Raw genomic sequence first — 24,248 nt, forward strand, 5'->3', positions numbered from 1 at the left:
TGATCTTCTGGTAGTTTTCCTCTGCTCCCATTCCTGATTAAAGTAATCTAAAGCTAGATAAACCTAATAATGCACAGCTATGCCAGACTGGGAGGCTTTTCTGAAATTCATCTTATGCAGAAAGTTCTCTGATAATGGCATTAGTATGTCAGATCTACATTTCACAAGATACCACCTAAGATTATAGCCATTTAAAAAAATAATTCCCTAGCTTCATGATACTTCGTGATACAGGTACGGGTTCACCTTATGGTCAACTAATTCTCTGAGTTTTCTCACCTTCTTTTTTGTTTCAGTCATTTCATCTTAAAGCAGAAATTCCTCTTAGTTCGTCAGTGCTGTTTTTCACTACTATACTACTACATTCATTACACAGACATTTTTGTCTACTCAGGATTATTCAGTTCTTTCTAAGACATTCCCGTCCTTCTCTGTATTAACATTTTCTAACAGATTTTGTAGGATATCTCTGCCAAATGCTGCTTCCTAGTATCTGATAACTTCAGACTTATAAGTATAAAAAAGAAAAACAAAATCCAAAGTTGTTATATGCCATGGGGAAACAGTAGGAGAAAATGAAACTATTGACAAGGTCAAAGAACCCTGCAGTTGAAAACAATGTCGTTTTGGTTGTGCCATGGAACTCCAGGAGATTTTTAATATTATTAAGGAATGATCTTGCCCCACGCAACGTGCCTGAAGTATGTCAGGTTTCTGACTCTTAATAAAACAAGCTCGTTAGCTGCTGCTTATCTCCCTTATAAAGCAAGAGCATAACATCATCTTGGTTCCTGCTGCAGACCAAGAAAAACTCCAAAGATTTGGATTAATAAAAAATTTAAATAATAGGCAGTAAGCGTATCCAGTAGAGAGAAATCACCTTTCCTTTTCTTCTTAGAAGACTTTTTAAAGCACTGTCCTAGGCACAAAGTACAAGAAAGATCATATGTTATTATCTTGGTTTTTCTTTATTTATGTGTTGAAAACTCAGGTAAAATTATGAGAAGCCTGAAAACTGTCCCCACTGCATCCCAATAGACATTTCTACCAGCAGAGTACTGTCATAAAATATTTACACTGTCCAAATTTACCTCAGATAAGCCCTTACTTTGTGAAAAGATTTAGGACCCTGACTATGGGAGAGGTGGTGTCTTCTGCAGAGATAGAATAAAACCTGCATTAGATAACTATTCACGTCCCTTTTAGTTCTTAACCATGTACACCGGGTATAACCAGAGGAAGGAAACTAAGTCTAAGTTACTGCTAAAAGATCTGTCCAATCATGTTTATGGTCAACCTATCCTTTTAGGTTGACACAGTTCTTAATTGAGTGATGATTTAAGACAATTTTAATTTTTTTTATTATTTTTTATTTACACATATGATTTTCCATATTCCTTTGACTGTCTATTAAATACCTTCACTTTTTAGTGGTCCTGTAATGACATTTGAGGCTACGTACTAGAAGCTGTCACTCATTTAGAATTAATTCTGACACAGGCTGAATACATTGTTAAAATCTGAGGGGACTGTGAATGGAAAACATATCAGAAAAAAATGACTCTTTGAGAACCAGGAGGTAAGTAAAAAGAAGACAAGATTTTTTTTTTTAATGTCATTACCTGTATACTTTACTAGGAGTTTGTCTTACAGCAGCTTTAGTATTTGCTCTCACTCCTTTCTCCTGGTGTTTAGAACATCACCTTCATCACTGAATTAAGCTGATCTAATTGGAATTTTATCTTACTTATTTTCTCACTCCTGTCAGGAACATTTGGTGCTGGCATGTATGTCAATGCATGGGAGGAAAGGCTTATTTTAACAACCTCATTGACATTTCAGCCTCTCTGTTACCACAGCCATCAAATTCTAATTTACTCTTCTGGGGGCCCTCATCATTCCACAGTCCAAGGTAGACAAAAAGAAAAATAATTTGGTCACTTCACAGTGAGAAAGTCTATACTCCCAAAACAAAACCAGCCAGACAGCTAGCTCAAAATTAACAGGCTCTGTTGACTGACTCCTTACCTCTCTCCCTGGCTCCACTCTTGCCACTGCCTTCCCCTTCTTTCTCCATCACTACCATCTTGCCCTTTGCTGGTAACTTTTCAACAGTCCAGTTACAGATTGTATGCATACAGGTAAATGGCAGGTCAACCCTCCTTTTTCGTTTTTCTTTTTCTTTTTTTATTTTCTTCTTATTTTTTTAGCATTACTTTGTCCACAGATCAAGAGCTGTGGATGGAAAGAAATATTTGAGACCAGAAAATAAGAGAAAGATAAGAGCAATAGAAGCTCATTCTCACAATCTCTCCTTTCTAAAAGGTTAATAGTCTCCTTTAACCTACGTATTTGGTCCACTGAAAACAAGTACAAAATTGAAGAAATTATCTGACAACTAAAATTATTAATTCAAATACTAACAGATTGTTAAGTCTTAAAGTCATCTCTGCCATACTTTACAGGGATCTGAGGTCATAGATACATAGTTAATTTATATAAATATTTTTAAAGGACATAAAATTGCAAATGAAACAACAGCTTTTCCTAGGAATGTCATAAAACAACTATTGTTAGGGAACAAATAAAATCACTCTTAAAAGATTTGCTTTTGACATGGTCTTTTTTCAGACAAGTCTGGACACTCAGAGATAAATTGATTCCCTATATTTCTGTCTTCATGAAAAAGCTTTTCCTTCAGTTTGCTTTTATTCTCTTTTGCTTTTTTGTAAGTGGAAGAAAAAAGCACTAATATTTTGGTTTCTACCACTCAACATTATTAGGTAGCACTATGTAGATTTTCTTTTACTAACTATGCATGGTAGAAAATGGTATTTAAAAATTATTAGTTTTCATGATTCAACAGAAAAAACCCAATAAATTCAGATTTAATCAGAACATTCCTATCCACATTCTTATACATCAGTACCTCATAGGTGAATTTAGTAGATTTGAAAATCACGTCTTACAAGACCTAGACACAAAGCTTTCCTCAGAAACAAATTACACTCTTATTAATTTTAACAATTAATGTTTTCTATAGAAACCATTGCTATGCCAGCCCCCCCCCCCCCTTAACTTTCATGGATTCATTGAATCAGAATAATTTTGTTTAGAAGAGACCTTTAAGATCAAGTCCAACTGGTAACCAGCACTGCCAAGTCCTCCACTGAACCATGTACCTAAGCACCACATCTAAGTGTGTTTTAAATACTTCCATGGATAGTGACATTACTTTCATTTGACAAAAATTAAAAAGAACCCCACCCCATGGATCAAGAAAAAAGTCTGCTTTTTGAAGCTAAAAGCAGTTGACTTATCTTGGTGGCTTTCTATGATGTGTGATTTCTTTCTGTGATGAAAACGCACCTTTTAAAACCATTTAAAACATAGGCGTGATAAAGTGGTGAGCTAAAATCTCTCAAAGACATATTTCGCCTTCATATCATCCTGTCTCATATTAAGCAATTATGGAAAAGAACACTAACTACATCACAGATGTTTCCTAATTAAGTGGATCAAGGAAGACACAGATGCTAATGACTCTCTATTTTGTTTTTTTTGTGTGTGTGCTATTTATAATTTGCTGTGCTATACATATACTAAGACAGTAAAGTAGAAATCTAAATTCAATTCGCCTATAAAAAAAGTTTATATATAAAAAATTGATGGAAACTCTAAGTTTAAGAAACAATTTAAGGTACACTAAATGAGTGATTTTAAGAGTCAGCTCCTGATCTTCAGTTTTATGTTCCTTTTCTAATGTTTTGATTTTTTGTAATTAATATCTAGTGGTTTGTTTTTTCTAGACTTTTCCTTGCTCATTGTTTTGATTTCAGTGTACTACCTTCTACTTTGTAGTGGTGTAATGATGTTTCGATGCAGGAGTAGTCCTTCATTTTTTCCACTCAGGTAAATATTACATCCTTTTGCTTATTTTTAGTGTTGTCTACATAAATCTCTTGACAATATTTGCCAAACTTTCATATAAAATTTCTTCTGATATCCTCATACCCTTTCCTGACCCAGATAATGAAGTTAGGGGTGTATTTTAGTTTGAAACAGAGTGCACTTTGAAATTGATGTCCCAATTGTCCCCATTTGGCATCAGTGAGTCATCTTGGAGCACACAAATTGAATTCCTTTGGATGAAACTAAGACAGAAGACCAGAAGTACATTTAATTTTCTCCAGCCACAAATGGCCACTCATTCCACATGAGCAAACTAGCACTAGCTCAAAATTAAATCTCCAAATCTTATACAGTCGTGCCTTTAGGTCCTCAGCCTCATTTCACTCCATTAACCCACCTTCTGTCCCTCCCTGTCTGCCAGTGTAAAGCTGAGCTGTGCCACAAAGCAAGTGGTGGGGATGGAGTCTTTTCGTTCTTTTGGTACCACCTTCTGGTTTTGAATAAGCATCCATAAATCTACATAAAGAAAATGCTGTTCTTTGGGTGACAACATTATAAGAAAACAGCTGTAGATGGAGCATCTAACAATGCAAAAGGGGGCAAAAACCCAGCTGAGAGTTTGAAAACTTCTTTTGGTAAGGTGTGTGTACAGATGAAAAGCAGATGAATGAGAGACATAAAGACAAGCTCCAAGGAGAACAGTATGATTCCACAGGGAGAATAGAAGGACTCCAGCTGAATAAATTGACTATACTATATTTGACCATGGATGTCCTTGAGGACAATGGAGGATGGACATGTCACAGAAGTGTACTTAAATTCCAAGGGTCCAGATAACTTTCTTCTTAAACTTTCTTCAGATACAGATTTAATTAGCTTTGAACCAAACTCTGTTAGTCATTCTAATGAGAAAATGGCAGCATAAGCATTTTGTGGTAGAGGCTGAATCACACAAGTTGTCACCTCAGCCCTGCTAATTCCCTTGAGTTTATGCAGTTGTTTCAAATGTATCCATAAATTTAGCCAGGTTGACTATATCTAATTTAGAAAAGTAAACAGGGTCAAGGTGCTGATAATATAAATCATCAAGTTTGTAGAGAAGTCACTGCTGTTCTTTTGCCTGTATCAGCTTTTACCGACCCGACTCAAACCATTTATTTCCCAATTAGAGTTTGAGAGCAAGCTCAGTCTTCGAAGCATTGTCAACTGGCAATTGTTCATTTCTTCAGGTACTACAATATTATTATGCAGTATGATAATGAACAGACTATGCCAGCAGTTCAGGCTGAGAAAAAGAACCCTGGAAGATTTAATTTCCTGATATAGATTAGCTGCCGTATTGAAGAATGTGCTTTATGCTTCATCTGTTTTATTCCAATGAAGATGCCCCAAAGTGACAGGGTATAAGAATTAACCCTTCTAAACTTCAAGTATTATCACTTGAACTGGGAGAAAAATGTCTGTAACAATTAACATATTGGTTAATATGGACTAGTGTAACATACAAAATGTCAACATGATTTCACTGATAGTTCATACAAAAGCTAGGTTTTTTTTTTTCTACAAACAAATCCTTGTTTAGAGACTTTAAAAGCAGAGAAAGGAGCTTTATTCAAAATAATGCTACTTGTTACCAGAGTAATGAACTTATAACTCAACAACAAAAGCAATGTGCCATTCACAAAGTAGGATTCTGTCTGGGGAAACAGAGACTAGTAATATGATGCTGTAAACATGCTTCCATATTTAAAAGAACTTCAGGTATATTTACTATCAGGAGCACAGTGAATGCTGCTCTGTAATATTTTTTCTGGTTTTCATCATCTAGAATATATTGTGTTTTCAGACTTGTAGTGATGAACTCTATAAAAAAATCACTTTATATTTATTGAGAGTAGTGAATTATTGGTGCTTGTAAAATAGCAAAAATCCCCAAACAAACCCAAAATATATCTGAATATGCTTGAAGATGTAAAAGAATAGAGCCTCAGGAGTTCATGAAGACCCGAAAGTCCTGTGTTGTCCCATCATACTATCTTGGGAAAGAGGTTAATCCTGAAAGTATCATCTATTCTTAATCCTCCAAGTCAGTCTCCGGTGTTCAGTGATGGGTTGGCCAAGGAGTTCTTAGGAACTCACAGCTCAGTGGTGGAACGTAGTTTGGCTTGTCCATCCTTCAATCATGGATCATCTATGCCTAAGTGAATGAGAAGTCTAGCGTGTCAGATCCAAGAATTATGTAAAGATTTAAAGGTAAAATGATACTTGAAACTGTAGATGGATTTTAGAATAACATCAAAAAAGGAAAACACATTCTTAAGGTTACGCTTGACAGTAAGAATCCTCAGTAACGGATACACTTCCTCCAGTAGTCTCTGAGGCTGGCTAACAAGACTCTGCAATCTCCTCCAGGGCATACTTTAAAGAGTTATAAACTGCATCTTTCTTGCTTCTATTCTGACAGAGAATCACTGGAGCTGCCCACAGCTGTTTCCCTCAATCACACCACTTTGGCCGGACCCTGCAAACCTTTGCATTTGGGTAGTAGAAAATCACAAGGGAGAATGCCATTTTATTCTCTCCTACTTTGTGCTGCAGTGTCTTGCGTTTCACAGCACATCATTGTTACCATGTTCTCAATAGTTTGCCTTGCTTACAAGGTTCCTCAGTACAGTGGTAAGTTTTTATAAGTGCAATACCATGAGTAGCATCAGTTGTCCAAGCTCCTTTTGATTTATATTTATCTAGCCACATGCTTTGCAGAGAAGCTGTACATGACACAGCATAAGAACCACCTGAGAAAGGATGTGACCTTTGCCTCCCCCCAGCCACTGCTCATACTTTGTTAAATTTACTGAGCCTTGTCACCAGGACTAAGAATAAGGAATGCCCACTAGAAATCTACCGGTGAGTAGCATGCAAAGATGAAAAAAACCCCAACCCTGAACATGCTATTTCATTACAAAAACATGAGTTGCAACAAACTCAGTCCAGGATTCAGTAGAAGATATATTCCTGCTAACACTAATGTCAAACTAACAACTATTCATCGATGGCTATTCATAGCAGTTAATAGGTGAGCAGCAGCAGTGCCACTATACAAGGCAGAAGGCAATAATTCTGGTCATCTGCACTCAAACAAATGAATTCTCCGAGAATTTCTGAAAAGAGGTGGGGGACAATGAGCACAGAACTTCTTGAGCAAAGGCTGTGACTTACTCAGTTTAGCTCAATATTCCTCAACCTCTGATTATGCAAAGTTTCAAAAGGAGTCTTAGAATATTAGAAATGTCAGCAACATTTCAGCCACCCCCAGGACACTACTAGTTTCATTATGATGGCAGTAATTATTGTCTGAAACTACTGTCGCTATGTTAGGAACTGGTCATTTAACTGTAGGCAACATCAAACATACATTGCACAGAGAAATCTGGTTATGAAACAAGGAAAGGAGGGAACAAAACAAAATGAAAATTGGATACCCGTCTTCTAGACTTCCTTATAAACATTTTCCCTGCATTACATGATTTTCATGTAGCAAAGAGACTGCTCCAGTGACCCAGGAGGTCTCACAGTGTAGTATGTCAATTGCAAACCATTTGTGCTCTCCTTTATTGTGTAGCTTAGTTCTGCCATGGCTGCTGTTTTGTTTTTTCTTCTTAATTTGTAATTATATCTGGTTTAGATTCTTCTCTGCTTATGAACTAGCTTTTAGCACTCTACCAGATAAAAGACACCTTCAACGTTTGCCCTTCGAATCATTCCACATCTTCACAGAGGGGTGAACTCCAGTATTAGATCTCTCTTTAATGTTTACCACTGCCGTGAGCCTTACAAGGTCCTGACAATTAATTTAATGTATCTCTCCCTTCTTATTTTGTAATGGTCTTACCACAAATGTTATCTTAGCCTGTTGCTTGTCCTTAGGTTTGTTGATTGTCAGCCCTCTGGGGTTCTGCCCCCCTTATTCTACTTTTAGGTTTGTATAAAACATAGTAAATGCAGTATCTGACAAGTCAGGTTACTGTCACAGTACAAAGAAATAACAGTTTCAGCAAAAACACTGCTGAACTAAGCACGTAAGAGTTAAGAAATACTAGAATTAGTATCCCCTGGATCCTTAATGAGGCTTATCACAGAATCACAGAATCATGGATTCATAGGGTTTGGAAGGAACTTCCAGAGATCATTGGGTCCAACTCCTCTGCCATATCAGGTTTCCTAGGACATATTGCACAGGTAGGTGTCCAGACATGGCTTGAATATCTCCAGAGAAGGAGACTCCACAACCCCCCTGGGCATCCTGTTCCAGTGCTCTGTCACCCTTACTGTGAAAAAGTTCTTCCACATGTTGGAGCAGAACTTCCTATGCTCCAACTTTGAGACATTGCCCCTTGTCCTGTCTCCACAGACCATAGAAAAGAGGCTGGCTATTTCCCCTTGTGTCCCACACTTGAGATCTTTATAAACATTAAGATCCCTTCTTCTTTTCTCAATGCTGAACAGCCCCAGTTCTTTCAGCCTGTCCTCGTAGGGGAGATGCTCCAGGCCTTTAAACATCTTCATAGCCCTTCACTGGACTCTCTCCAAGAGATCCCTGTCTTTTTATACCAGGGAGCCCAGACCTGGATACAATACTACAGGTGAGGCCTGACCAGGGCAGAGTAGAGGGGGAGAGTCATCTTCGACCTGCTGGCAACACTCCTTTTGAAACACCCCAGCATCCCCTTGGCTCTCTTAGCCACCAGGGCATACTGCTGGCTCGTTGCCAACCTGTTGTCCACCAGGACCCCCAGGTCCTTCTCCACAGAGCTTACAGTATAAGTACTACCTACATAATCATGTACCTTTTAAAATTTAGTTTTACATACTTCTTCTTTATTCAGTGATTAGTATGCAGTTCTGCTATGACTACCTCAGAGTTTGTGCTGCAAAAGAATATTTCCTCAGGATCTCTACCTTGTTGCAGATTTGGAAAGCAAGTTAGGAATTAGAAGGCTAGCAAGTGGTAGCAAGCTGAATATGGAAGCACATCTTTGCTAAAAATCAGGAGGAAGTCAGACATGAGGAATCTGAGCAATTCAAACAGAAGAGAAACACATTACTGTGCAATTTACTAGAGCCCCTAGTTTTGAATGCAGTAGCTTGGCCAGCAGAAACAGCAGAATGAAACCCTCTTCTCAGTCTCTTTAAGTCTATAGAGGTAAAAGATAGTAGCTGAGCTAAACACTGGAGTTTGTGAGTTAGGGTGAGTGCTAGCACATGCTGTTGCTGGGCTGGGACACATAACATTACTCTCAGGTTATGGTGAGACATAGGAAATATAGGGGTGTTTCTGAACTCTCCAGCCTGAAGTATGTCCCCATTTTATCCCGACTTTACACTGGGGAAGACCAGTATGTGCATCCCCTAAACACCTCAGGTTCCCTGTGAAGGACTCAGAGGGATGGCTCATACAGGAGCTGCAGCATGTTCTGTCAGGGCTCTGGAGCACACCACCATGAACCCAGCAAGTAATTACATACCCACGCAAGGCTGCACTGAAAGTCAACAGCAGAACAAAGAATTGCATGAAGGCATTTTAAGCCCTAGCTTAAGATCCTAATACTAAACCATTTTACAAAAATTACATATGTCAGTCACCCTCTCACAATTAAAGAATGTTTTTAATGAAATGTGTTGTTCCTAGAAATTGCACTGACTATGCTGACTGTGTAATTAGAAATTATGTCATAGCTCATCCAACCTAGATAGTATTCATCTTTGTCAAGAAAACATTGGTATGACCTGTTTCATCTCAAATTTCCCTTTGGGGTCTGTGTTCATGAGCACTGAAGTATATCACATTTTACTTGCAGGTTATTTTGCAGTATTCCAAAATGAAATACTCCCTTTCAGCCATGAAAATTTTTCCTACTATAAAACACAGTGTTGTCAAAACTGCAACACAGACACCCGTCACCTCTTTCCAGACTTTCAATGGCACAAAATAAGTGAAACTGTCAAGAAGAGAAGAAACAAAGACCCAAGTCACTTCCTTGAGACATGGGAGAAGTTTAGTGTGATCAAAACAATCAACAGAATTATGCTGGTTTTAAGCCACTGGAAGTACAGGACAATCAGGTACATAGAGTGGATCGCTGCTGGAGGGGATACAACAACAAAATAACACTTCATTTAATCTTCCTTTGCTGAAATTGAAGCAGAGGACATTGTATAAAGAAAACCACAACAGATATTAATATGAACAGACTCTTATTCTAGTGCATTCCTATGTTTGATTACCATTACACATTTTTTATGAAGAATGATTTCCTACCGCTGTGTTGTGGGAACGTGCAATGCCTTTATCTTCTGCTTAGAATATTCTTTCTGATGCTCAAGGATCAAGCATTTAACGAGCCTTTCAATATTATCTATTCACTGTTAGTGGTAGAGTAAAAGCTTCATGGAAAAGAGTCTATTTGATCTAATATATATATTTTTATATGCTATTATGAATTCCATATTATGCCTTTTGATGTAAATTCCCATATGTGGTCCTCATGGAGCCCTTTGTAATTATTTCATTATGGTGCTAAATCATTCCCAATCAACAGATAGAAATTATATTTTTAAAAATATAATTTGGGCAATCAAAATGCATGGAAGAAAAACATGAAAATCAAACAGCTTTGTGTATTTTGATGCACCATGAATTAAAAATATTCTCAATAATTAACATAGTTGACAATTAATAAATGAGAGGAGGGAAAATACAGATTTTGAAGCAGTTGGGAATCTGAGCACTCTTATTCACTGTTGCAAATCAGCGATGATCAGACGCCTTGCCAGTGCAGAACTGAAAGTATCTAGCTTTGTATTGTGAACCTGAAGTAATCCGGAGTGGTAGAAGTGATCTGATTGAACATGATTTGAAAACTGCAACTGCTAATACCTCTGGCTATATTATTTTTCCTTGCATTGAAAAACATATAATTGAAATAATTATTTATAAAATACATATTTATTTATTTATACACAAACACATTCAAAGTTTACAACTGCGCAGGATCAGTTCTGCTCCACTTCACAACTGTGGTTTGAAATATACAGTTAAAGACTTGCTTATAAAATGTTTGATTCTTTTACCTAAGATGTGGACTGATTCCCTGACTAATTAATCATATTTTAATCTTTCAGCCTATCCCAGTCTTTATGTAATAATAATTATCATATGTCTCTGAATGATATAAGATTTTCTCCTTCCTTCCTTCCTTCCTTCCTTCCTTCCTTCCTTCCTTCCTTCCTTCCTTCCTTCCTTCCTTCCTTCCTTCCTTCCTTCCTTCCTTCCTTCCTTCCTTCCTTCCTTCCTTCCTTCCTTCCTTCCTTCCTTCCTTCCTTCCTTCCTTCCTTCCTTCCTTCCTTCCTTCCTTCCTTCCTTCCTTCCTTCCTTCCTTCCTTCCTTCCTTCCTTCCTTCCTTCCTTCCTTCCTTCCTTCCTTCCTTCCTTCCTCCTTCTTGCATCCTTATGCATATCAACTTTATTATGGTGTGTAATGTGTTTTGTGAAAATGTTGGACTGAGGAACAACTGTTTGTATTTTGTTCTCTGACACTCCTGTGAGAAGATTAGTGTAAACCTTCCTGCACGCCATTTACCGGGAGGTCCTAAGGACACTGTATGTCCTTAGTGTTTCTATGTTTCAGGGGAGTGGTGTTGATTCCTCCAGAAATTCCCATGGAATTCTTTGAAAATAAAACCTGAACAAGAGGGACGTCATTTGTGGGTTTTTCATGAAACACTGATAAGATTAGAAAGCTACTTGGCTGTTGTGCTTTTCATCAAGCACGAAGTCCACAAAGGAATGTTTGGCTGGGGTATTTTTAGAGATTTCATATCTAAGAAGACATGATTATTACAATTTCATCCTGGGATGATGGGTGGTCAGCAGGTCTAAGACTAAGTCTAGAGGAAAGGGATGCTTACACACAGTGTCTGGAAAGCAGTACTTTTGGCAGCTATGGCAATTCAAATATTCAAGAAGCAGAAAGGTGTCCAAATGGATCTTCCTAAGGAGGACATCCTCTTACAGGCAGGGGATGCTACAGGGAACAGATTTTAAATATATATCATTCTTCCTACCAGCATCACCTGAGTAATCCCAAAGTTGCTTTCAACCATATGTTCTTTATGGGTGTGGTGATCCCAATCGAGCTTTAGGGCAGTAGGGAATCAATTTGCTTTGAACCTGTATGTGCTGAACGAGCAAATGATTTTAGGATATCATTGATGTTTTTGCTCACAATGACTTTTTTGCTATAATTTCAAATAAATGTTGAACACGGAAGAAGAAGAGAGGGTTATTTAGTTGATGGACATTTTGAGGTATAAATAGATCCCTGAAAAACTGAGCTCAGTTTGATGTAAATGACCAAGGCCATCTCCTGTGAGCCTGTTAATATTTCCCATGCATTCAAAGAATGTCTGACTGATGGCTGCAAAATAGTGCATATAGGCCTAGCATTGGGAATATGACCGTGATCATGAGAAATGTTACAGATTTGACAGTCTCCTTAGTTTCCTGCACTTGAATAAATAACTGAATGAAGGCTTCATGCTTCCATGCCAGTCAGGTCTGGAAAGCATCCAATCTATTTCAAACTCTAGGCTTTGTACAGAACATTTCTGGACCCTTGTCTTAAGCTTTCAACTCTGTATTTAAATTGCCTCAACTCCTGAAATAGCACCAGACTGTCATCTCTAGGAACAACCTGAATTCCTGTCTAGGCCTTTGAGGTCATGAGACATGTTTCATAGGTGACACTTTTGACATGAACTTTTAGATTGGGGGGTGGAATTATTTTAGAATCACAGCCATTTTCAGTGCTCAGGTATAGAAGAGTCATGTATTTTTCAATGGGTAGTCTTTCAAGCTGTGATCATCCTTTCTTGTGTGAACAATTAAGTCCAATCTACTTGCCATAGCGAACAGGTATTGCTGAGTCACCATTTTCCATCATCTTTCTGATTGTCTGGCATATCTGTGCCAGGAGAAAGTGCAGCAAACTGAGTTAAGTTTTCACCTAAATGTCAATGCAAAATTCATGAAAGCTTGGTGTGGAGTTGAGACATTCCCTGGAGAATTTTGAATGTTAAACCATGAATGGACCACATACATTAATATAAACATAATTTTTAGGTGACAGTTTAAATATGAATATATTTAAGCAAAGCAAGTTACAAACAATGTTGAAAACACTCTTCGTTTTAGCTGTTTCTCAATGGTTAGTGCAGGAACACAGGGAATGGAAGTTGTGCTTATCAAAGAGAAGGGAGATTTCCAACATTTTGCTGCACATATCTGAGTATTTATGGCTTTATGTAGCCACAATATGCCTTTCTTATCACTTACCCGCAGGCAGTGTGAAACCCTAGCTGATTCCTTCTGGTATTTAACCCATTGATGGCTGTTTGAGAAAGAGAGTAAAACACAGAAACTATGACATTCTGGGGGTTTTCACAACATAATGCCTGGGATTCTTCAAAGAAGTGAAAGTACACCAGAAAAAAAAAAATCCATTCTAGTCTTTGAGAGCTAAGAGAGGTAGGCGAGGTTGAAGAAGAAGTGACACCACAATTCTGGGGTAGAGTGAAGGAAAAATAACATGTGGAGAATAATCACAAAGGCTAATGTGTCACATTATTAATCCCTCCTGGTCTGGATTACAACTGGAACATACTACTGTGCATCAAAATCAACAGGCTCCAAGTGCCACCTGCAAGGGATAACCATTTGGATATATTTTGGTCACTTTGTAAAGGGCAGCGAGGTGGGAATTATGATGGCATAAAAAGCAATCGCAAGGAAGGAAGCAGCTAACCAATGTTGTGCTACCAGCTGTGGTTGGCCATTCCAGGAGTAGCAAGACAAAGGAGAAGAGACAATAAAGAATGGGAGAGGTTTTTCGTCTCTCTGAAAAAGTAGGACATATATCATGGTTAAGGGATAATTGCCACAGGACCTGTTAAGTAAATATAGTCTCCGTAGTAAATAAATAGAGAAATAATCCCTTCCAAATTGAGCATTTAGAATGTTGTCTTCCCAGCAATTTTCAAATAGCTCAAAGTTCTCTTTTGTTTCTGAAGCAGAATTTAGGCCAAGTTATTAGTTTTTGTGTCACCCTGAAAGTATCACAAAGATATGAAAAACTGCTGGTTTAAAGATTATCCCATTTAAGTGTAGTTATATAGTACAGAGCAGTTCTTTGACTGCCTAGTATAATAATATGAGCCTTTATCAGTTCTAATCCTTTTGCTGTTTGCTGACAGGGGGAAGAAACATAATTTTGTCTTTTATCCTTTCATATATGATCTGATAGATGAGTTACCTTGTTCTGTCAACCATGAGCAAAAGACTGATGCCTCCCCATCTTTGCTGGACTATAAAATGCAGACTGGAAAATCCTACCTTTTGTTATAATAGTTTAGTAACAGACAATGTAGGGAAAAGGAGAAGAGTTAGAACAGATTTCTTGAAGTTTAACTGAAAAAACCCCAACCCAATATGCCATTAAACTCACAACAATATCCTGAGTGGAGGTAGCCTGCCATGTGTTCCATCTCTGTGGAGTTCATTATAGACCTGGAGATTACATTTGTTGCTTTGGAATGGAACAAGTATTGATTTATCCAGGATGAAATGTATTTTAACTCCCCGAAATTTATTTGTGTATTCCTAAAAAGTAATCTGGGCCTCTCAGTCAACCTGAAGACATGTAGGTACTTCCAGAGGGCAATTCATTCCATACTAAGAAAGATTTCTAAAATAAGCAGGATATTGTTGTGTAGAGAGGGAGTCTAAATGCTAAATTATGTTTGGAAAAATATTGTAGAACTATCCCTGATATTGAACAGCTTAATTCTTTTTTACAAAAATAGAAAAAATAAAAGGGGAGGCAGGGCAGGAAGAAATGCAAACAAAACCCCAAACATTACTTACCAGGACCAGTATCTATGAGGTTGTTATGTAATACTTACAGCTTTGGTGCTAGAGAAATTTTGTATAAAAAACACAATGATGTTTTGTTCTACAACTGTGCATTTCACTTTACCTGAAATGGATGTGAAACATAGAATGTCTGTTTTCATCAGGATATTTCATTTCCTACTGTAATGTTTTAATCTTGGTGAGTTATGCTCCATTACAACTAACAGCCTGACCCCATGTCTTCCTAGTTATTTTGGCATGAAGCTCAACCACAATATACCTACTCCTCTATTCTACTCCAATAACCAGATAGCTAGCTGACAGCACAAGCTGCCAGACAGGAAGCTGTTATCCAAATCTACCTCCAGTCATGTAATAACAAAAACATTTCTCTCAGCCTGCATCTCCATTAACATGCTTTTCTCATTGCTTTTGCTTCCAGTTTTTATGTCATCTCAAATGGAAGGTTTTTGTGGTGTGGTAGGTGACTAATGCAAAATGCCTATTTAAAATGTTCATTGCTGTAGTGTGAATCCATAAGGTTTTGATTCAGAATCCCCTGAAGGTACTTTTCCCCCTGTAGCAGTCCTAGATGGCGTGCACTTGAGCCCTGTAGCTCAATTTTAAGGGAAAAAAACCAAAACGTAAATAGTAATAATAATTAAAAAAATCTCAATCTGAAGTAATCTCAATTGCTTGTTTTTTTTTTCTTGCACAAGAAAGGAAATTTCCTCATAAGAAGAGCAAATTTGCCATTAACTACCCAAACACAGGACCCATATGCACTTGGAAGGTCAACTGACTTATCTTTCTTGTCTGCCTCAAACACTCCCACATTTCCTCTTACCATTTCCTTTTCTTGCATCTTTGTCCTAAACCTGCACGACTCTCCCACCCACAACTGGGCTCATATGTGAGACAAAGTTGATTTACTCTAAGCTCTCTCTGTGCTGAAGGCAAGTGTTATATATACTAATAGATATTATCATGTGGAAAGGTAATGATTTTCCCTTCCCACCCAGGGTTCTCATCTTTCTAATCAACTCAACCAACCATCCACTCAGTTGCATAACAAAGGCTGGGAAGGATGCAGGAACTCAGGGAGAGAGGGAGAACCTGGGGTACAGGGTGGACATAATAATAGTTCTTGGACAGTAAACTGGACAGCTAATTGTTATTGGACAGTTACTGGCTGGAAGAGGGCTGAGCAGTAGATGCCTGATGCAGTGGGTTGTGGGGCAGTACACAGGAGCAATCCCCCTGCCACAGCTCCAGCCCTGTCCTTGTTGTGACCAAGGGCATTTCTCTGCCTACATGTTAAGGAGATGAGCGTGGGATCAGTGGATCCTGAACATGGATGTCCATTGTCTGTTACTGATATGCAGAATTTGCAAAGATATTATAGTAGCTGTAAGAGCTTTATTTGGAGTATATCTGGTAGGAACAATCTGGGCCTTGAAATCTCCAGACACTGAAGTTCAGGGTTTAGGCAACAGTTTTTGGAAGAAATGTGTTTCAGAAAAATCCCTCACAGATAAATCAATCAAAGCAGAATTGCACCTTTATGCCACTCTCTATTTTGTCAACTCCAAGATTTTGGACAGGAAAAAATCAAATAGAGGAACTATTCTCTGCCACGTTCCCCTTGTCATTCTGTCCCCAAAAGCTGTTGTGTCACCCAGGCCATTTCAAGTCAGATAGCTGCACTGGAGTTCCAAGCTTGTTTATATTTGTACTGAGTGGAAAAGACAAACAGTCACTGTTTCTGTGACTTTTTTGGAGGGGGTAAAAAAAAAACCAAAAAGAAGAAAAAAAAAAAGAAGTGAATTTCTGTGAAGCCATGTGGATCCAGCAGCTGTGTGTGAAACAAACATTCCATGAGCATCATTACGGCTAATTTATTTGGTATTGTCTCTCTGGAATTTCCAAACCCGGACAGAAGCTGTAGCTTATTAGAGGCACTTAGCATAGGCTTGTGTAAACTATATTCATGGGTTTTCTATCCGGAATGAGGGAGGTGTCCTCATGGCTGGCGAGACTCTTCCATTTCGCAAATTGCAATTTAATATCTTTATTTAGGACATTTCTTAAATATTGGATATGGAATCCTATTAATGTTTTTAAGTAATCTGAAAGGGTTTTCTTTTCAAGTAGCCTTCAAAAAGTTAAAAGAACCATCCCTAATATGATCTTTAGCTTCATCCTCCATTATTTTTTACCATACATGCAGAACAAAATTTGCTTAAAATTTCTTGACAGTGTATGTGGCACTGTGAGGAACAATGATTTGTAGTGTAAAAGAAAGAATAGCACATATTCTTAACATTTCTCTTAACATCAACATAAAAACAATCCATATTTATTTTTAGCTGATGTTATGTTCAGTGGAGGAGTGGACATCAAGATTTTCTTGGGTATGAGACCTAGTCCCACAAAATTACATTTTGCAGAAATCTCTTATGTCCTAGAGGGTGATAACATCCACACTGACCTCTGGGCATACATATTCTAAAAGGTGGTTAAAACACTCCTGCATCATACAGGAAAGAGGTCAGGCATGAAGTTTCAGGATCTGTTCATACAGCAGATAAATGCACCACTGGTTGCACAGAGAACACTCTCAAGCTTCTCCTCCACAGACAAGATTGCTCTGAGGCCAGTGCCAGAGATGTTCCAGACAGTAAGGAATAGGTAAAATTGGTGAATTTGCATTTCTTTCTCAATTCCACCAGTTAAGCAGCTGATAAAAGAAATGCTGTTATTACTCCACTTAATTTGTAGCTGACTTCTGGTTCCAGAAATTCTGCTGTGGAAGAAAAACTCAGGAAATCTGAAGGGTTACTTAACAACCATATAAGAAATAGGATATCTAGCTGTCACAAAACAGAAATTAGAGACATATTTCTGTTTCTTCCTATATAGTATTTCATTGTACGTCAGTTTTGCTTTCTATACCTGATTTCAGATTTTCCTGTCATATCTTAAATACATTTTTTCTGTCCATTTTTGTAGCTAAACATCACAACTCAATGAGTGAGCTGCTGTAAATATTTCAGTTTCATCCAAGTTCAGATTCAAATTGACCATATTAAGGAGAATGGTTTAATATAGCTTAGTCCTTCCTCAGCTTTCAATTCAACTGAGGGAAAGTAAACAGTTTTATAACCCATTCAGCTCACTTGAAGTAACAATGCCTGGCTTCAAAACAAGAGCATTTTTATTAAAAGTTCCAAATACAAAAGCTGGATTTTCTGGACATTCTGTGTTAAAGTTTTGGTAAGTATAATTATAAAACTTCACTGTTTCTATTAGAGTATCACCCTTTCCCGTATTTTTCTCTATAGTGCCATATTACCTTGCTATATGATCCAGTGTTCTACACATATACAGTGATCTGTGTTCATTATGGTAGGTTTGGAAGCATTTTCAATAGAAGAAATGGTTGGATATGCAAACTTTCACATTTCTCTGTATCTCATCTGATTTTTTCCCATAAGTACATTCTGTTTCTTGTTGAAGACCACACATGAAAAAGGGCATACTTGATACTTTTGTTTCTCAAAACTGAGATACAAAATGGGTTTGGGTTTTGAAAATCAAATGTGAAAGCAGATTATAGCTATAACCATGGAATTGCTACCACAGCATCATAAAACAGTATAAAAGACTGTCAAACTTTCAGCACTTGAAAAGAAAGCCTTATTTAAAAAATATTTCCATATGTTAATCAGATGTTCACACTACTTCACAAATTTTGATGTTAAATCTACCCAGAGACAGATATTATTACACTCAACCACCATAAAGTGGCATCAACTTTCTGGAACAAAACCTGAAGGGGTACAAATGTGCCTACATTGTGTGTGTGTGTGTGTGTGTGTGTGTGTGTGTGTGTGTGTGTGTGTGTGTGTGTGTGTGTGTGTGTGTGTGTGTGTGTTAAATAGAGCTTTGCTTTGTTAAACTGGCTTGGAGTGGTTACGGTGCTAAGTGAGAGGCACACAAAGAAAGATGCATATGAGCAAAAATAACAAGAACAGAACTAAACATGATTTATTCAGAGGTTTTTTCCAAACCTTGCAGGATGTCATCTATCATAGAATCACAGAATACCATGTTGAAAGGGGCCTTTCATGGCAAAAGCACAGTCTAGACAAGATGGCCCAGTACCCTGTACAGCTGAATCTTGAGTGTCCAATATTGGGGAATCCTCCACTTCCCTGGGGACATTATTCCAATAGCTGTTTGTTCTCATCTTGAACTATTTTCCTTTTATGTCTAATTGGAATCTCCCTAAGAGTAACTTGTACTCATTACCCCACATCTTTTCCATGTGACTCCTTGTAAAAAGGGGAGTCTCCATCTTCTTTGTAGCCACCCTTCAAATACCAGAAGGTGGTGATAAGATCTCCCCTAAGCCTTATTTTCTCAAGGCTGAACAAACTGAGTTCTCTCAGCTTCTCCTCACAGACAGGCTTCCCAGTCTCTTGATCTTCTTTGTGGCCCTTCTCTGAACCCTCTCTAGCTTGTTCACCTCTTTTGTGTATAGCAGGGATCAAAACTGAACACGGTATTCCAGGTGTGGCCTGAAAAGTGCTGAGTAGAGTAGAATAATGACTTTTTAATTTCTGTTGCTTATGACCTTGTTGATACAACCCACCACCCCTTTGGCTTTCTTTTCACTGTAGCACACTGTTTGCTCATATTCAGATTGTTGTCCACCAGGACCCCCCAGGTCCATTTCCACAGACTTCTCCCCAGACAGGTTGTGTTGAATTATGTTTTCCCAGATGCAAGATCTTAAATTTGTCTTAGTTGAACTTCATAAGGTTCTTGATAGCCCACTCTTTCAGCCTATCCATATATTCCTGCATAGTTTCCCTCTCTTCCCAAGTGTCCATTTCCCCCATTCAATTTGGTATCACCAACAAACTTCATCAGGGTCCACGTGATCCCATCATCCAGATCACTTATGAAGATACTAAACAGCGCCAGGTTCACTTGTTGCCAGTTTGAAAAGGAGCTATTTATCACTATCTTTGTACAGACCACTTGTCTAGACTGTAATACATCAGTTTCTCTAGGAGAAGTCTATGGGAAATTATATTGAAAACCTTGGTGGAAACCAGGTAGACAATATCCTCCACTCACCCCAAGACTGAGCAGGCTACTTTGAAATAGAACATGATCAGATATGACAAACATGATTTGCCCTTGGGGAATCCATGCTGTCTTTTCCCAATCATGTGCTTAATTTGACTTGCGATAGCTCCTAGTAGCATTTGTCCCATTACTTACCCAGGGTCTGAAGTAAGACTGATGGGCCTATAATTTCCCAGATCCTCCTTTAAGCCCTTCTTGTAGATAGGGGTGACATTAGCCTTCTTCCAGTCTTCTGGGATGTCCCTGGATCTCCATGATGTCTTAAAGATTACAGACAGCAGCCTTGCAATGATGTCAGCCAGGTCCCTGAGCATTGTCACGTGGATATTGTCAGGACCCATCAATTTGTAGGGGTCAAGTTCCTGTAACCAACTCTTCCTTCTCTTAAAGTGAAGGGGCCACAACTCCTGCCAGCAGCCTGCTCCAGTGTGGCCTTCCCATGGGGTAATAACATCCTTTGGGGGCCTCCACCTGCTCCAGCATGTGCTCCTCCTGGGGCTGTAGAAGGGTATCTGCTCCACCATGGACATCCATGGGCTGCAAGGGGACAGTGTGTCTCACCATGGCTTCTTCAAGGGCTGCAGCGGAACCTCTACTCTAGTGCCTGGAGCACCTTCTCCTCCTCCTTCTTCACTGACCTTAGTGTCTGCAGAGTTGTTTCTCACACCTTCTCACTCCTCTCTGTTTTGTTTTGTTTTGTTTTGTTTTTTCTTTCTTAAATATGTTATCACAGATGTACTACCACTATTGCTGATTTGCTTGTGCTTAGACAGGAGCAGGCCCATCTTGAAGCCAGCTGGCATTGGCTCTATTTGACATAAGGGAAGCTTCTAACAGCTTCTGAACGAAGTGACCCCTTGTTGCCTCCTTGCTATGAAAATCTTTGCCACACAAACCCAATACGCCACAAAATCCCTCCCAACTGAGATCTGAGCGAGCTGAAGTTTGATCTCCTAAAATCTAAAACCTTTGTCTTAGTACTAATCAGCATGATTAACTGGTTCCCAAAGTCTACACACTGTGATCACTGTAACCAACGCTATCACTAACTAAGATATTACAAAGGAGATTTTCCTGGTTTGTAAGTAGCAAACTTACAAATGTAGGTTTAGACAGTTGGCACATCCAACATTTGCATGAGGAAACAGTCCTCTGCACATTCCGGGAACTTGATGGATGACACATGAGCTGCTGTATTGTTCTTCCAATAGATGTCTGTGTAGTTGAAATCACCTAGAAGAACTGGGTTCTGTTGACCCGAAGCTTGCTTGAATGACCCAAATATTTGGCCTTATTGTCTTGGATTGGGGGTTGGTAGCAGATGTGTACTGTAAGAATTCCCTTGAACATGACCTCTCTGATCTTGGGCCAGAAGCATTCAATAGGGCTTCCACAATCACTGCAGTTGACTTCTATACATTCCAAGTTCTCCTTAACATAGTGTGCCACTCCTCCTCCTCTGGAAGAAAGTTTCTCAGGCAAATAGATAAGGAAGATTAATTCACTGATTAAAAGCTTGTCATAAAGGGAGAAGGTCAGGAGGAAAGATATAGATATCAAAATTAAATAAAGAATAGTAAAATAATTCCTTTTGATCTATGAAACTTTGTATTATTTCATACATATCTTTCTGGAAGTCCGCGACTCTATGCATATGAGAATTTTCAAAGGACAGTGAAAAATCACCAACCATGTACACAAACAACCAAAAAACTCTACAAAATTATTGTGATTCCTGTGTAGCACAGATTAGTTGAGATCCTTTAGCTAGTCAGACAGTAGTTTCTTTTTCTTGAACATCATAAACTATATTATTGCACTTTTTTCCAATAATCCCGAAACCGCCCCTGGACATGGATGTTTTGGAGTGAAGTTTTTCATACTAGAATTCTGTGTTGAAGCTGTTTGACAGTTTAAGCTTATCCTTTGCATACCTCCTATCTTGTTGGTGCTTTAATTTAAAATTCACTTTTCAAGGGACGTGTAGTTATGGTGTACAGGTGGAGATTTTGTACACTTGCAAGTACAATAAACCGGTAGAATTTACTTCAAACCAGTGGAGTATTCTTCAAGCAGAGCAAGCTATTCACAAGCATGGGCAAAACAAGGGACATTTGCATCCTTACCACATCATCCTCTCCTGATCTCTTCTGAGCAATACATGGGTTAGCATCCTCTCAGCATTCTTTTCCTGGGCTCAGTTTCTGCAGAGCATGGTGTCTCTCATCTTGGCTTTTTCTCCAGTTTTGTTTTACTCTGAAGTTGGTGTAATCCCTTTGATTTATAATTATAAGTACTTTTCTTCTTTGTGAATCCAAAGTCCTTTTATGTGTGACTAACTTGGTCAACATGGTTGCAAAGTGCCTCATTCTCCCTCTGAGAAGAATGCAATTGGGAAAAACCCAACTCTCCTGAAGACAACAGAAAAATCAGTTTCTTGAGCTGCTCTGACATCCACCCAGTGTACATCTACCTATTAATATTTCTTAGTGATAAATATACAGACACAGAGAGCACTCCTCACCTATTGTTGGTACACAAAGAGTTTGGAGAGGAAGCATAGCAGCCACTATAGTAGTCATTAAAGATGCCTTATTCTCCACTGCAGTTCAAAAGCTGTACATACATGGATTCCCTACACTGAAGCATCATGTGCCACAGATATAAACCCATGACTACAGTCTCTATTTCTTTGTTCATTGTTTGAATGAGGAAAAGCATAACACTGTTGCAAGCTCTCCCTGACTGAATATTACATGCTTAAATAAGGGCCTCCATGTAGTAGTTTCTCCTGCTTTTCCTCACTGTTGTAAGATAGGATTCATTCCATAGAGGAGCACCTGGTGAAGGTGAGGGATATAGTACCTGTAAGAACTGGGAAGAGCACTGCTTCCTATGGAAGTGAGTAAAAAAGCCTGAAAATAACCCTGAATTTGTGCAAGGATTGGAGTTAGTCTGACTGAGAAAAAAATCTATTGGTATCAAAATGATGGTGCAAGATCTTTTTCAATTACCACTAGGAACCAAGTGCCTAATTTTAGGAAAGTAATGCATGCTCTGTTACACCTGAAAAGTTTTGGGGATGTTTTAGGCAAGTTCATGGGGTAGATTTATCTTAACAGGTTTGATGGGAATTTCCCCTCTCTAAAATCTGGCTGGACTGCCACTGCCCTCCAGCTCTACTCAGCTGTCAGAATAGTTTTTTGTGGCTATGGGGTGATATTAGTGTGAAATTAACTGTGAAATGAAAAAGACCAATAACAGCCTTTTCAGGCAGCTTGCCTAGTCCAAAGCAAGAGGTAGTGATTAAAAAGTTTGCTATGAACAGCAAGAATACCACACCCCAAACTATTAATTTGCACTTTGAACCAGAGCATTACAGAGGAAATGCACAACTTATGTTGTAGCTTCATGTTGTCTCTAGGAAACCCTTCATAAAGTTAACAGATACAGCTCACCCTTCAAGACGAAGCGATCTTCGGAGTTTAGCAGGAAAGCTGCAGCCATTGCATTCCATTTGGGTTCAGATTTTTTTAGAATGGTTCAAGTCATCTTATTCCCAAATCAGCTTTGCTGGACAGTAACATAAGCAGAAAGTAAGAAGCAGCTCCTGAAGCTAATGTCCAGATATACACTGTAATAGAGTTTAAAACACAAAGAAACATGGCTGCCAAACCCCAGTACATCAGGGACAAACGAGGAGAGAAGCTCTGTGCTATGAATAAGTAGAGTGCTTTTCCCTCATGAAACATGAACTACAAATTCATCTTCTGAATGCAGATGTATTTATCATAAGCAATAACACCAACACTGTGAGTGAATCTTGGCCATTATGAATTCCTTTTTCTCTAGCAAGTTATAAACTCTCACTCTCCCTAACAAGGAAAATACATCTGCAGAAAATGTTTTTAATTATGAAGCAAAATTTATGTGGAGTGAGAATTACTTCCCCCCCCCTTTTCTTTAATTTCAGCTGGTCTAACATGCAATATTCTTTCTTAATAAAATTTGCCTCACAACTAAAAAAAGTGCATCATGCAAGCTTATTTCCTCAGATATTCACAGCTATAGTGACATTACCAGCACAGCATGATTTCTATCTGCAATGGTGCTTTTAATAGGAGAAATTTCAGTCCACTGGACTCAAAGTGGTTAGGCATATTACTAGGAATGGAGAAAAAGAGAAAATTTTACCTCATGACCATCCC

Source organism: Gallinula chloropus (assembly GCF_964237585.1).
Source record: "Gallinula chloropus genome assembly, chromosome: 2".
In the NCBI taxonomy this organism is placed as follows: domain Eukaryota; kingdom Metazoa; phylum Chordata; class Aves; order Gruiformes; family Rallidae; genus Gallinula; species Gallinula chloropus.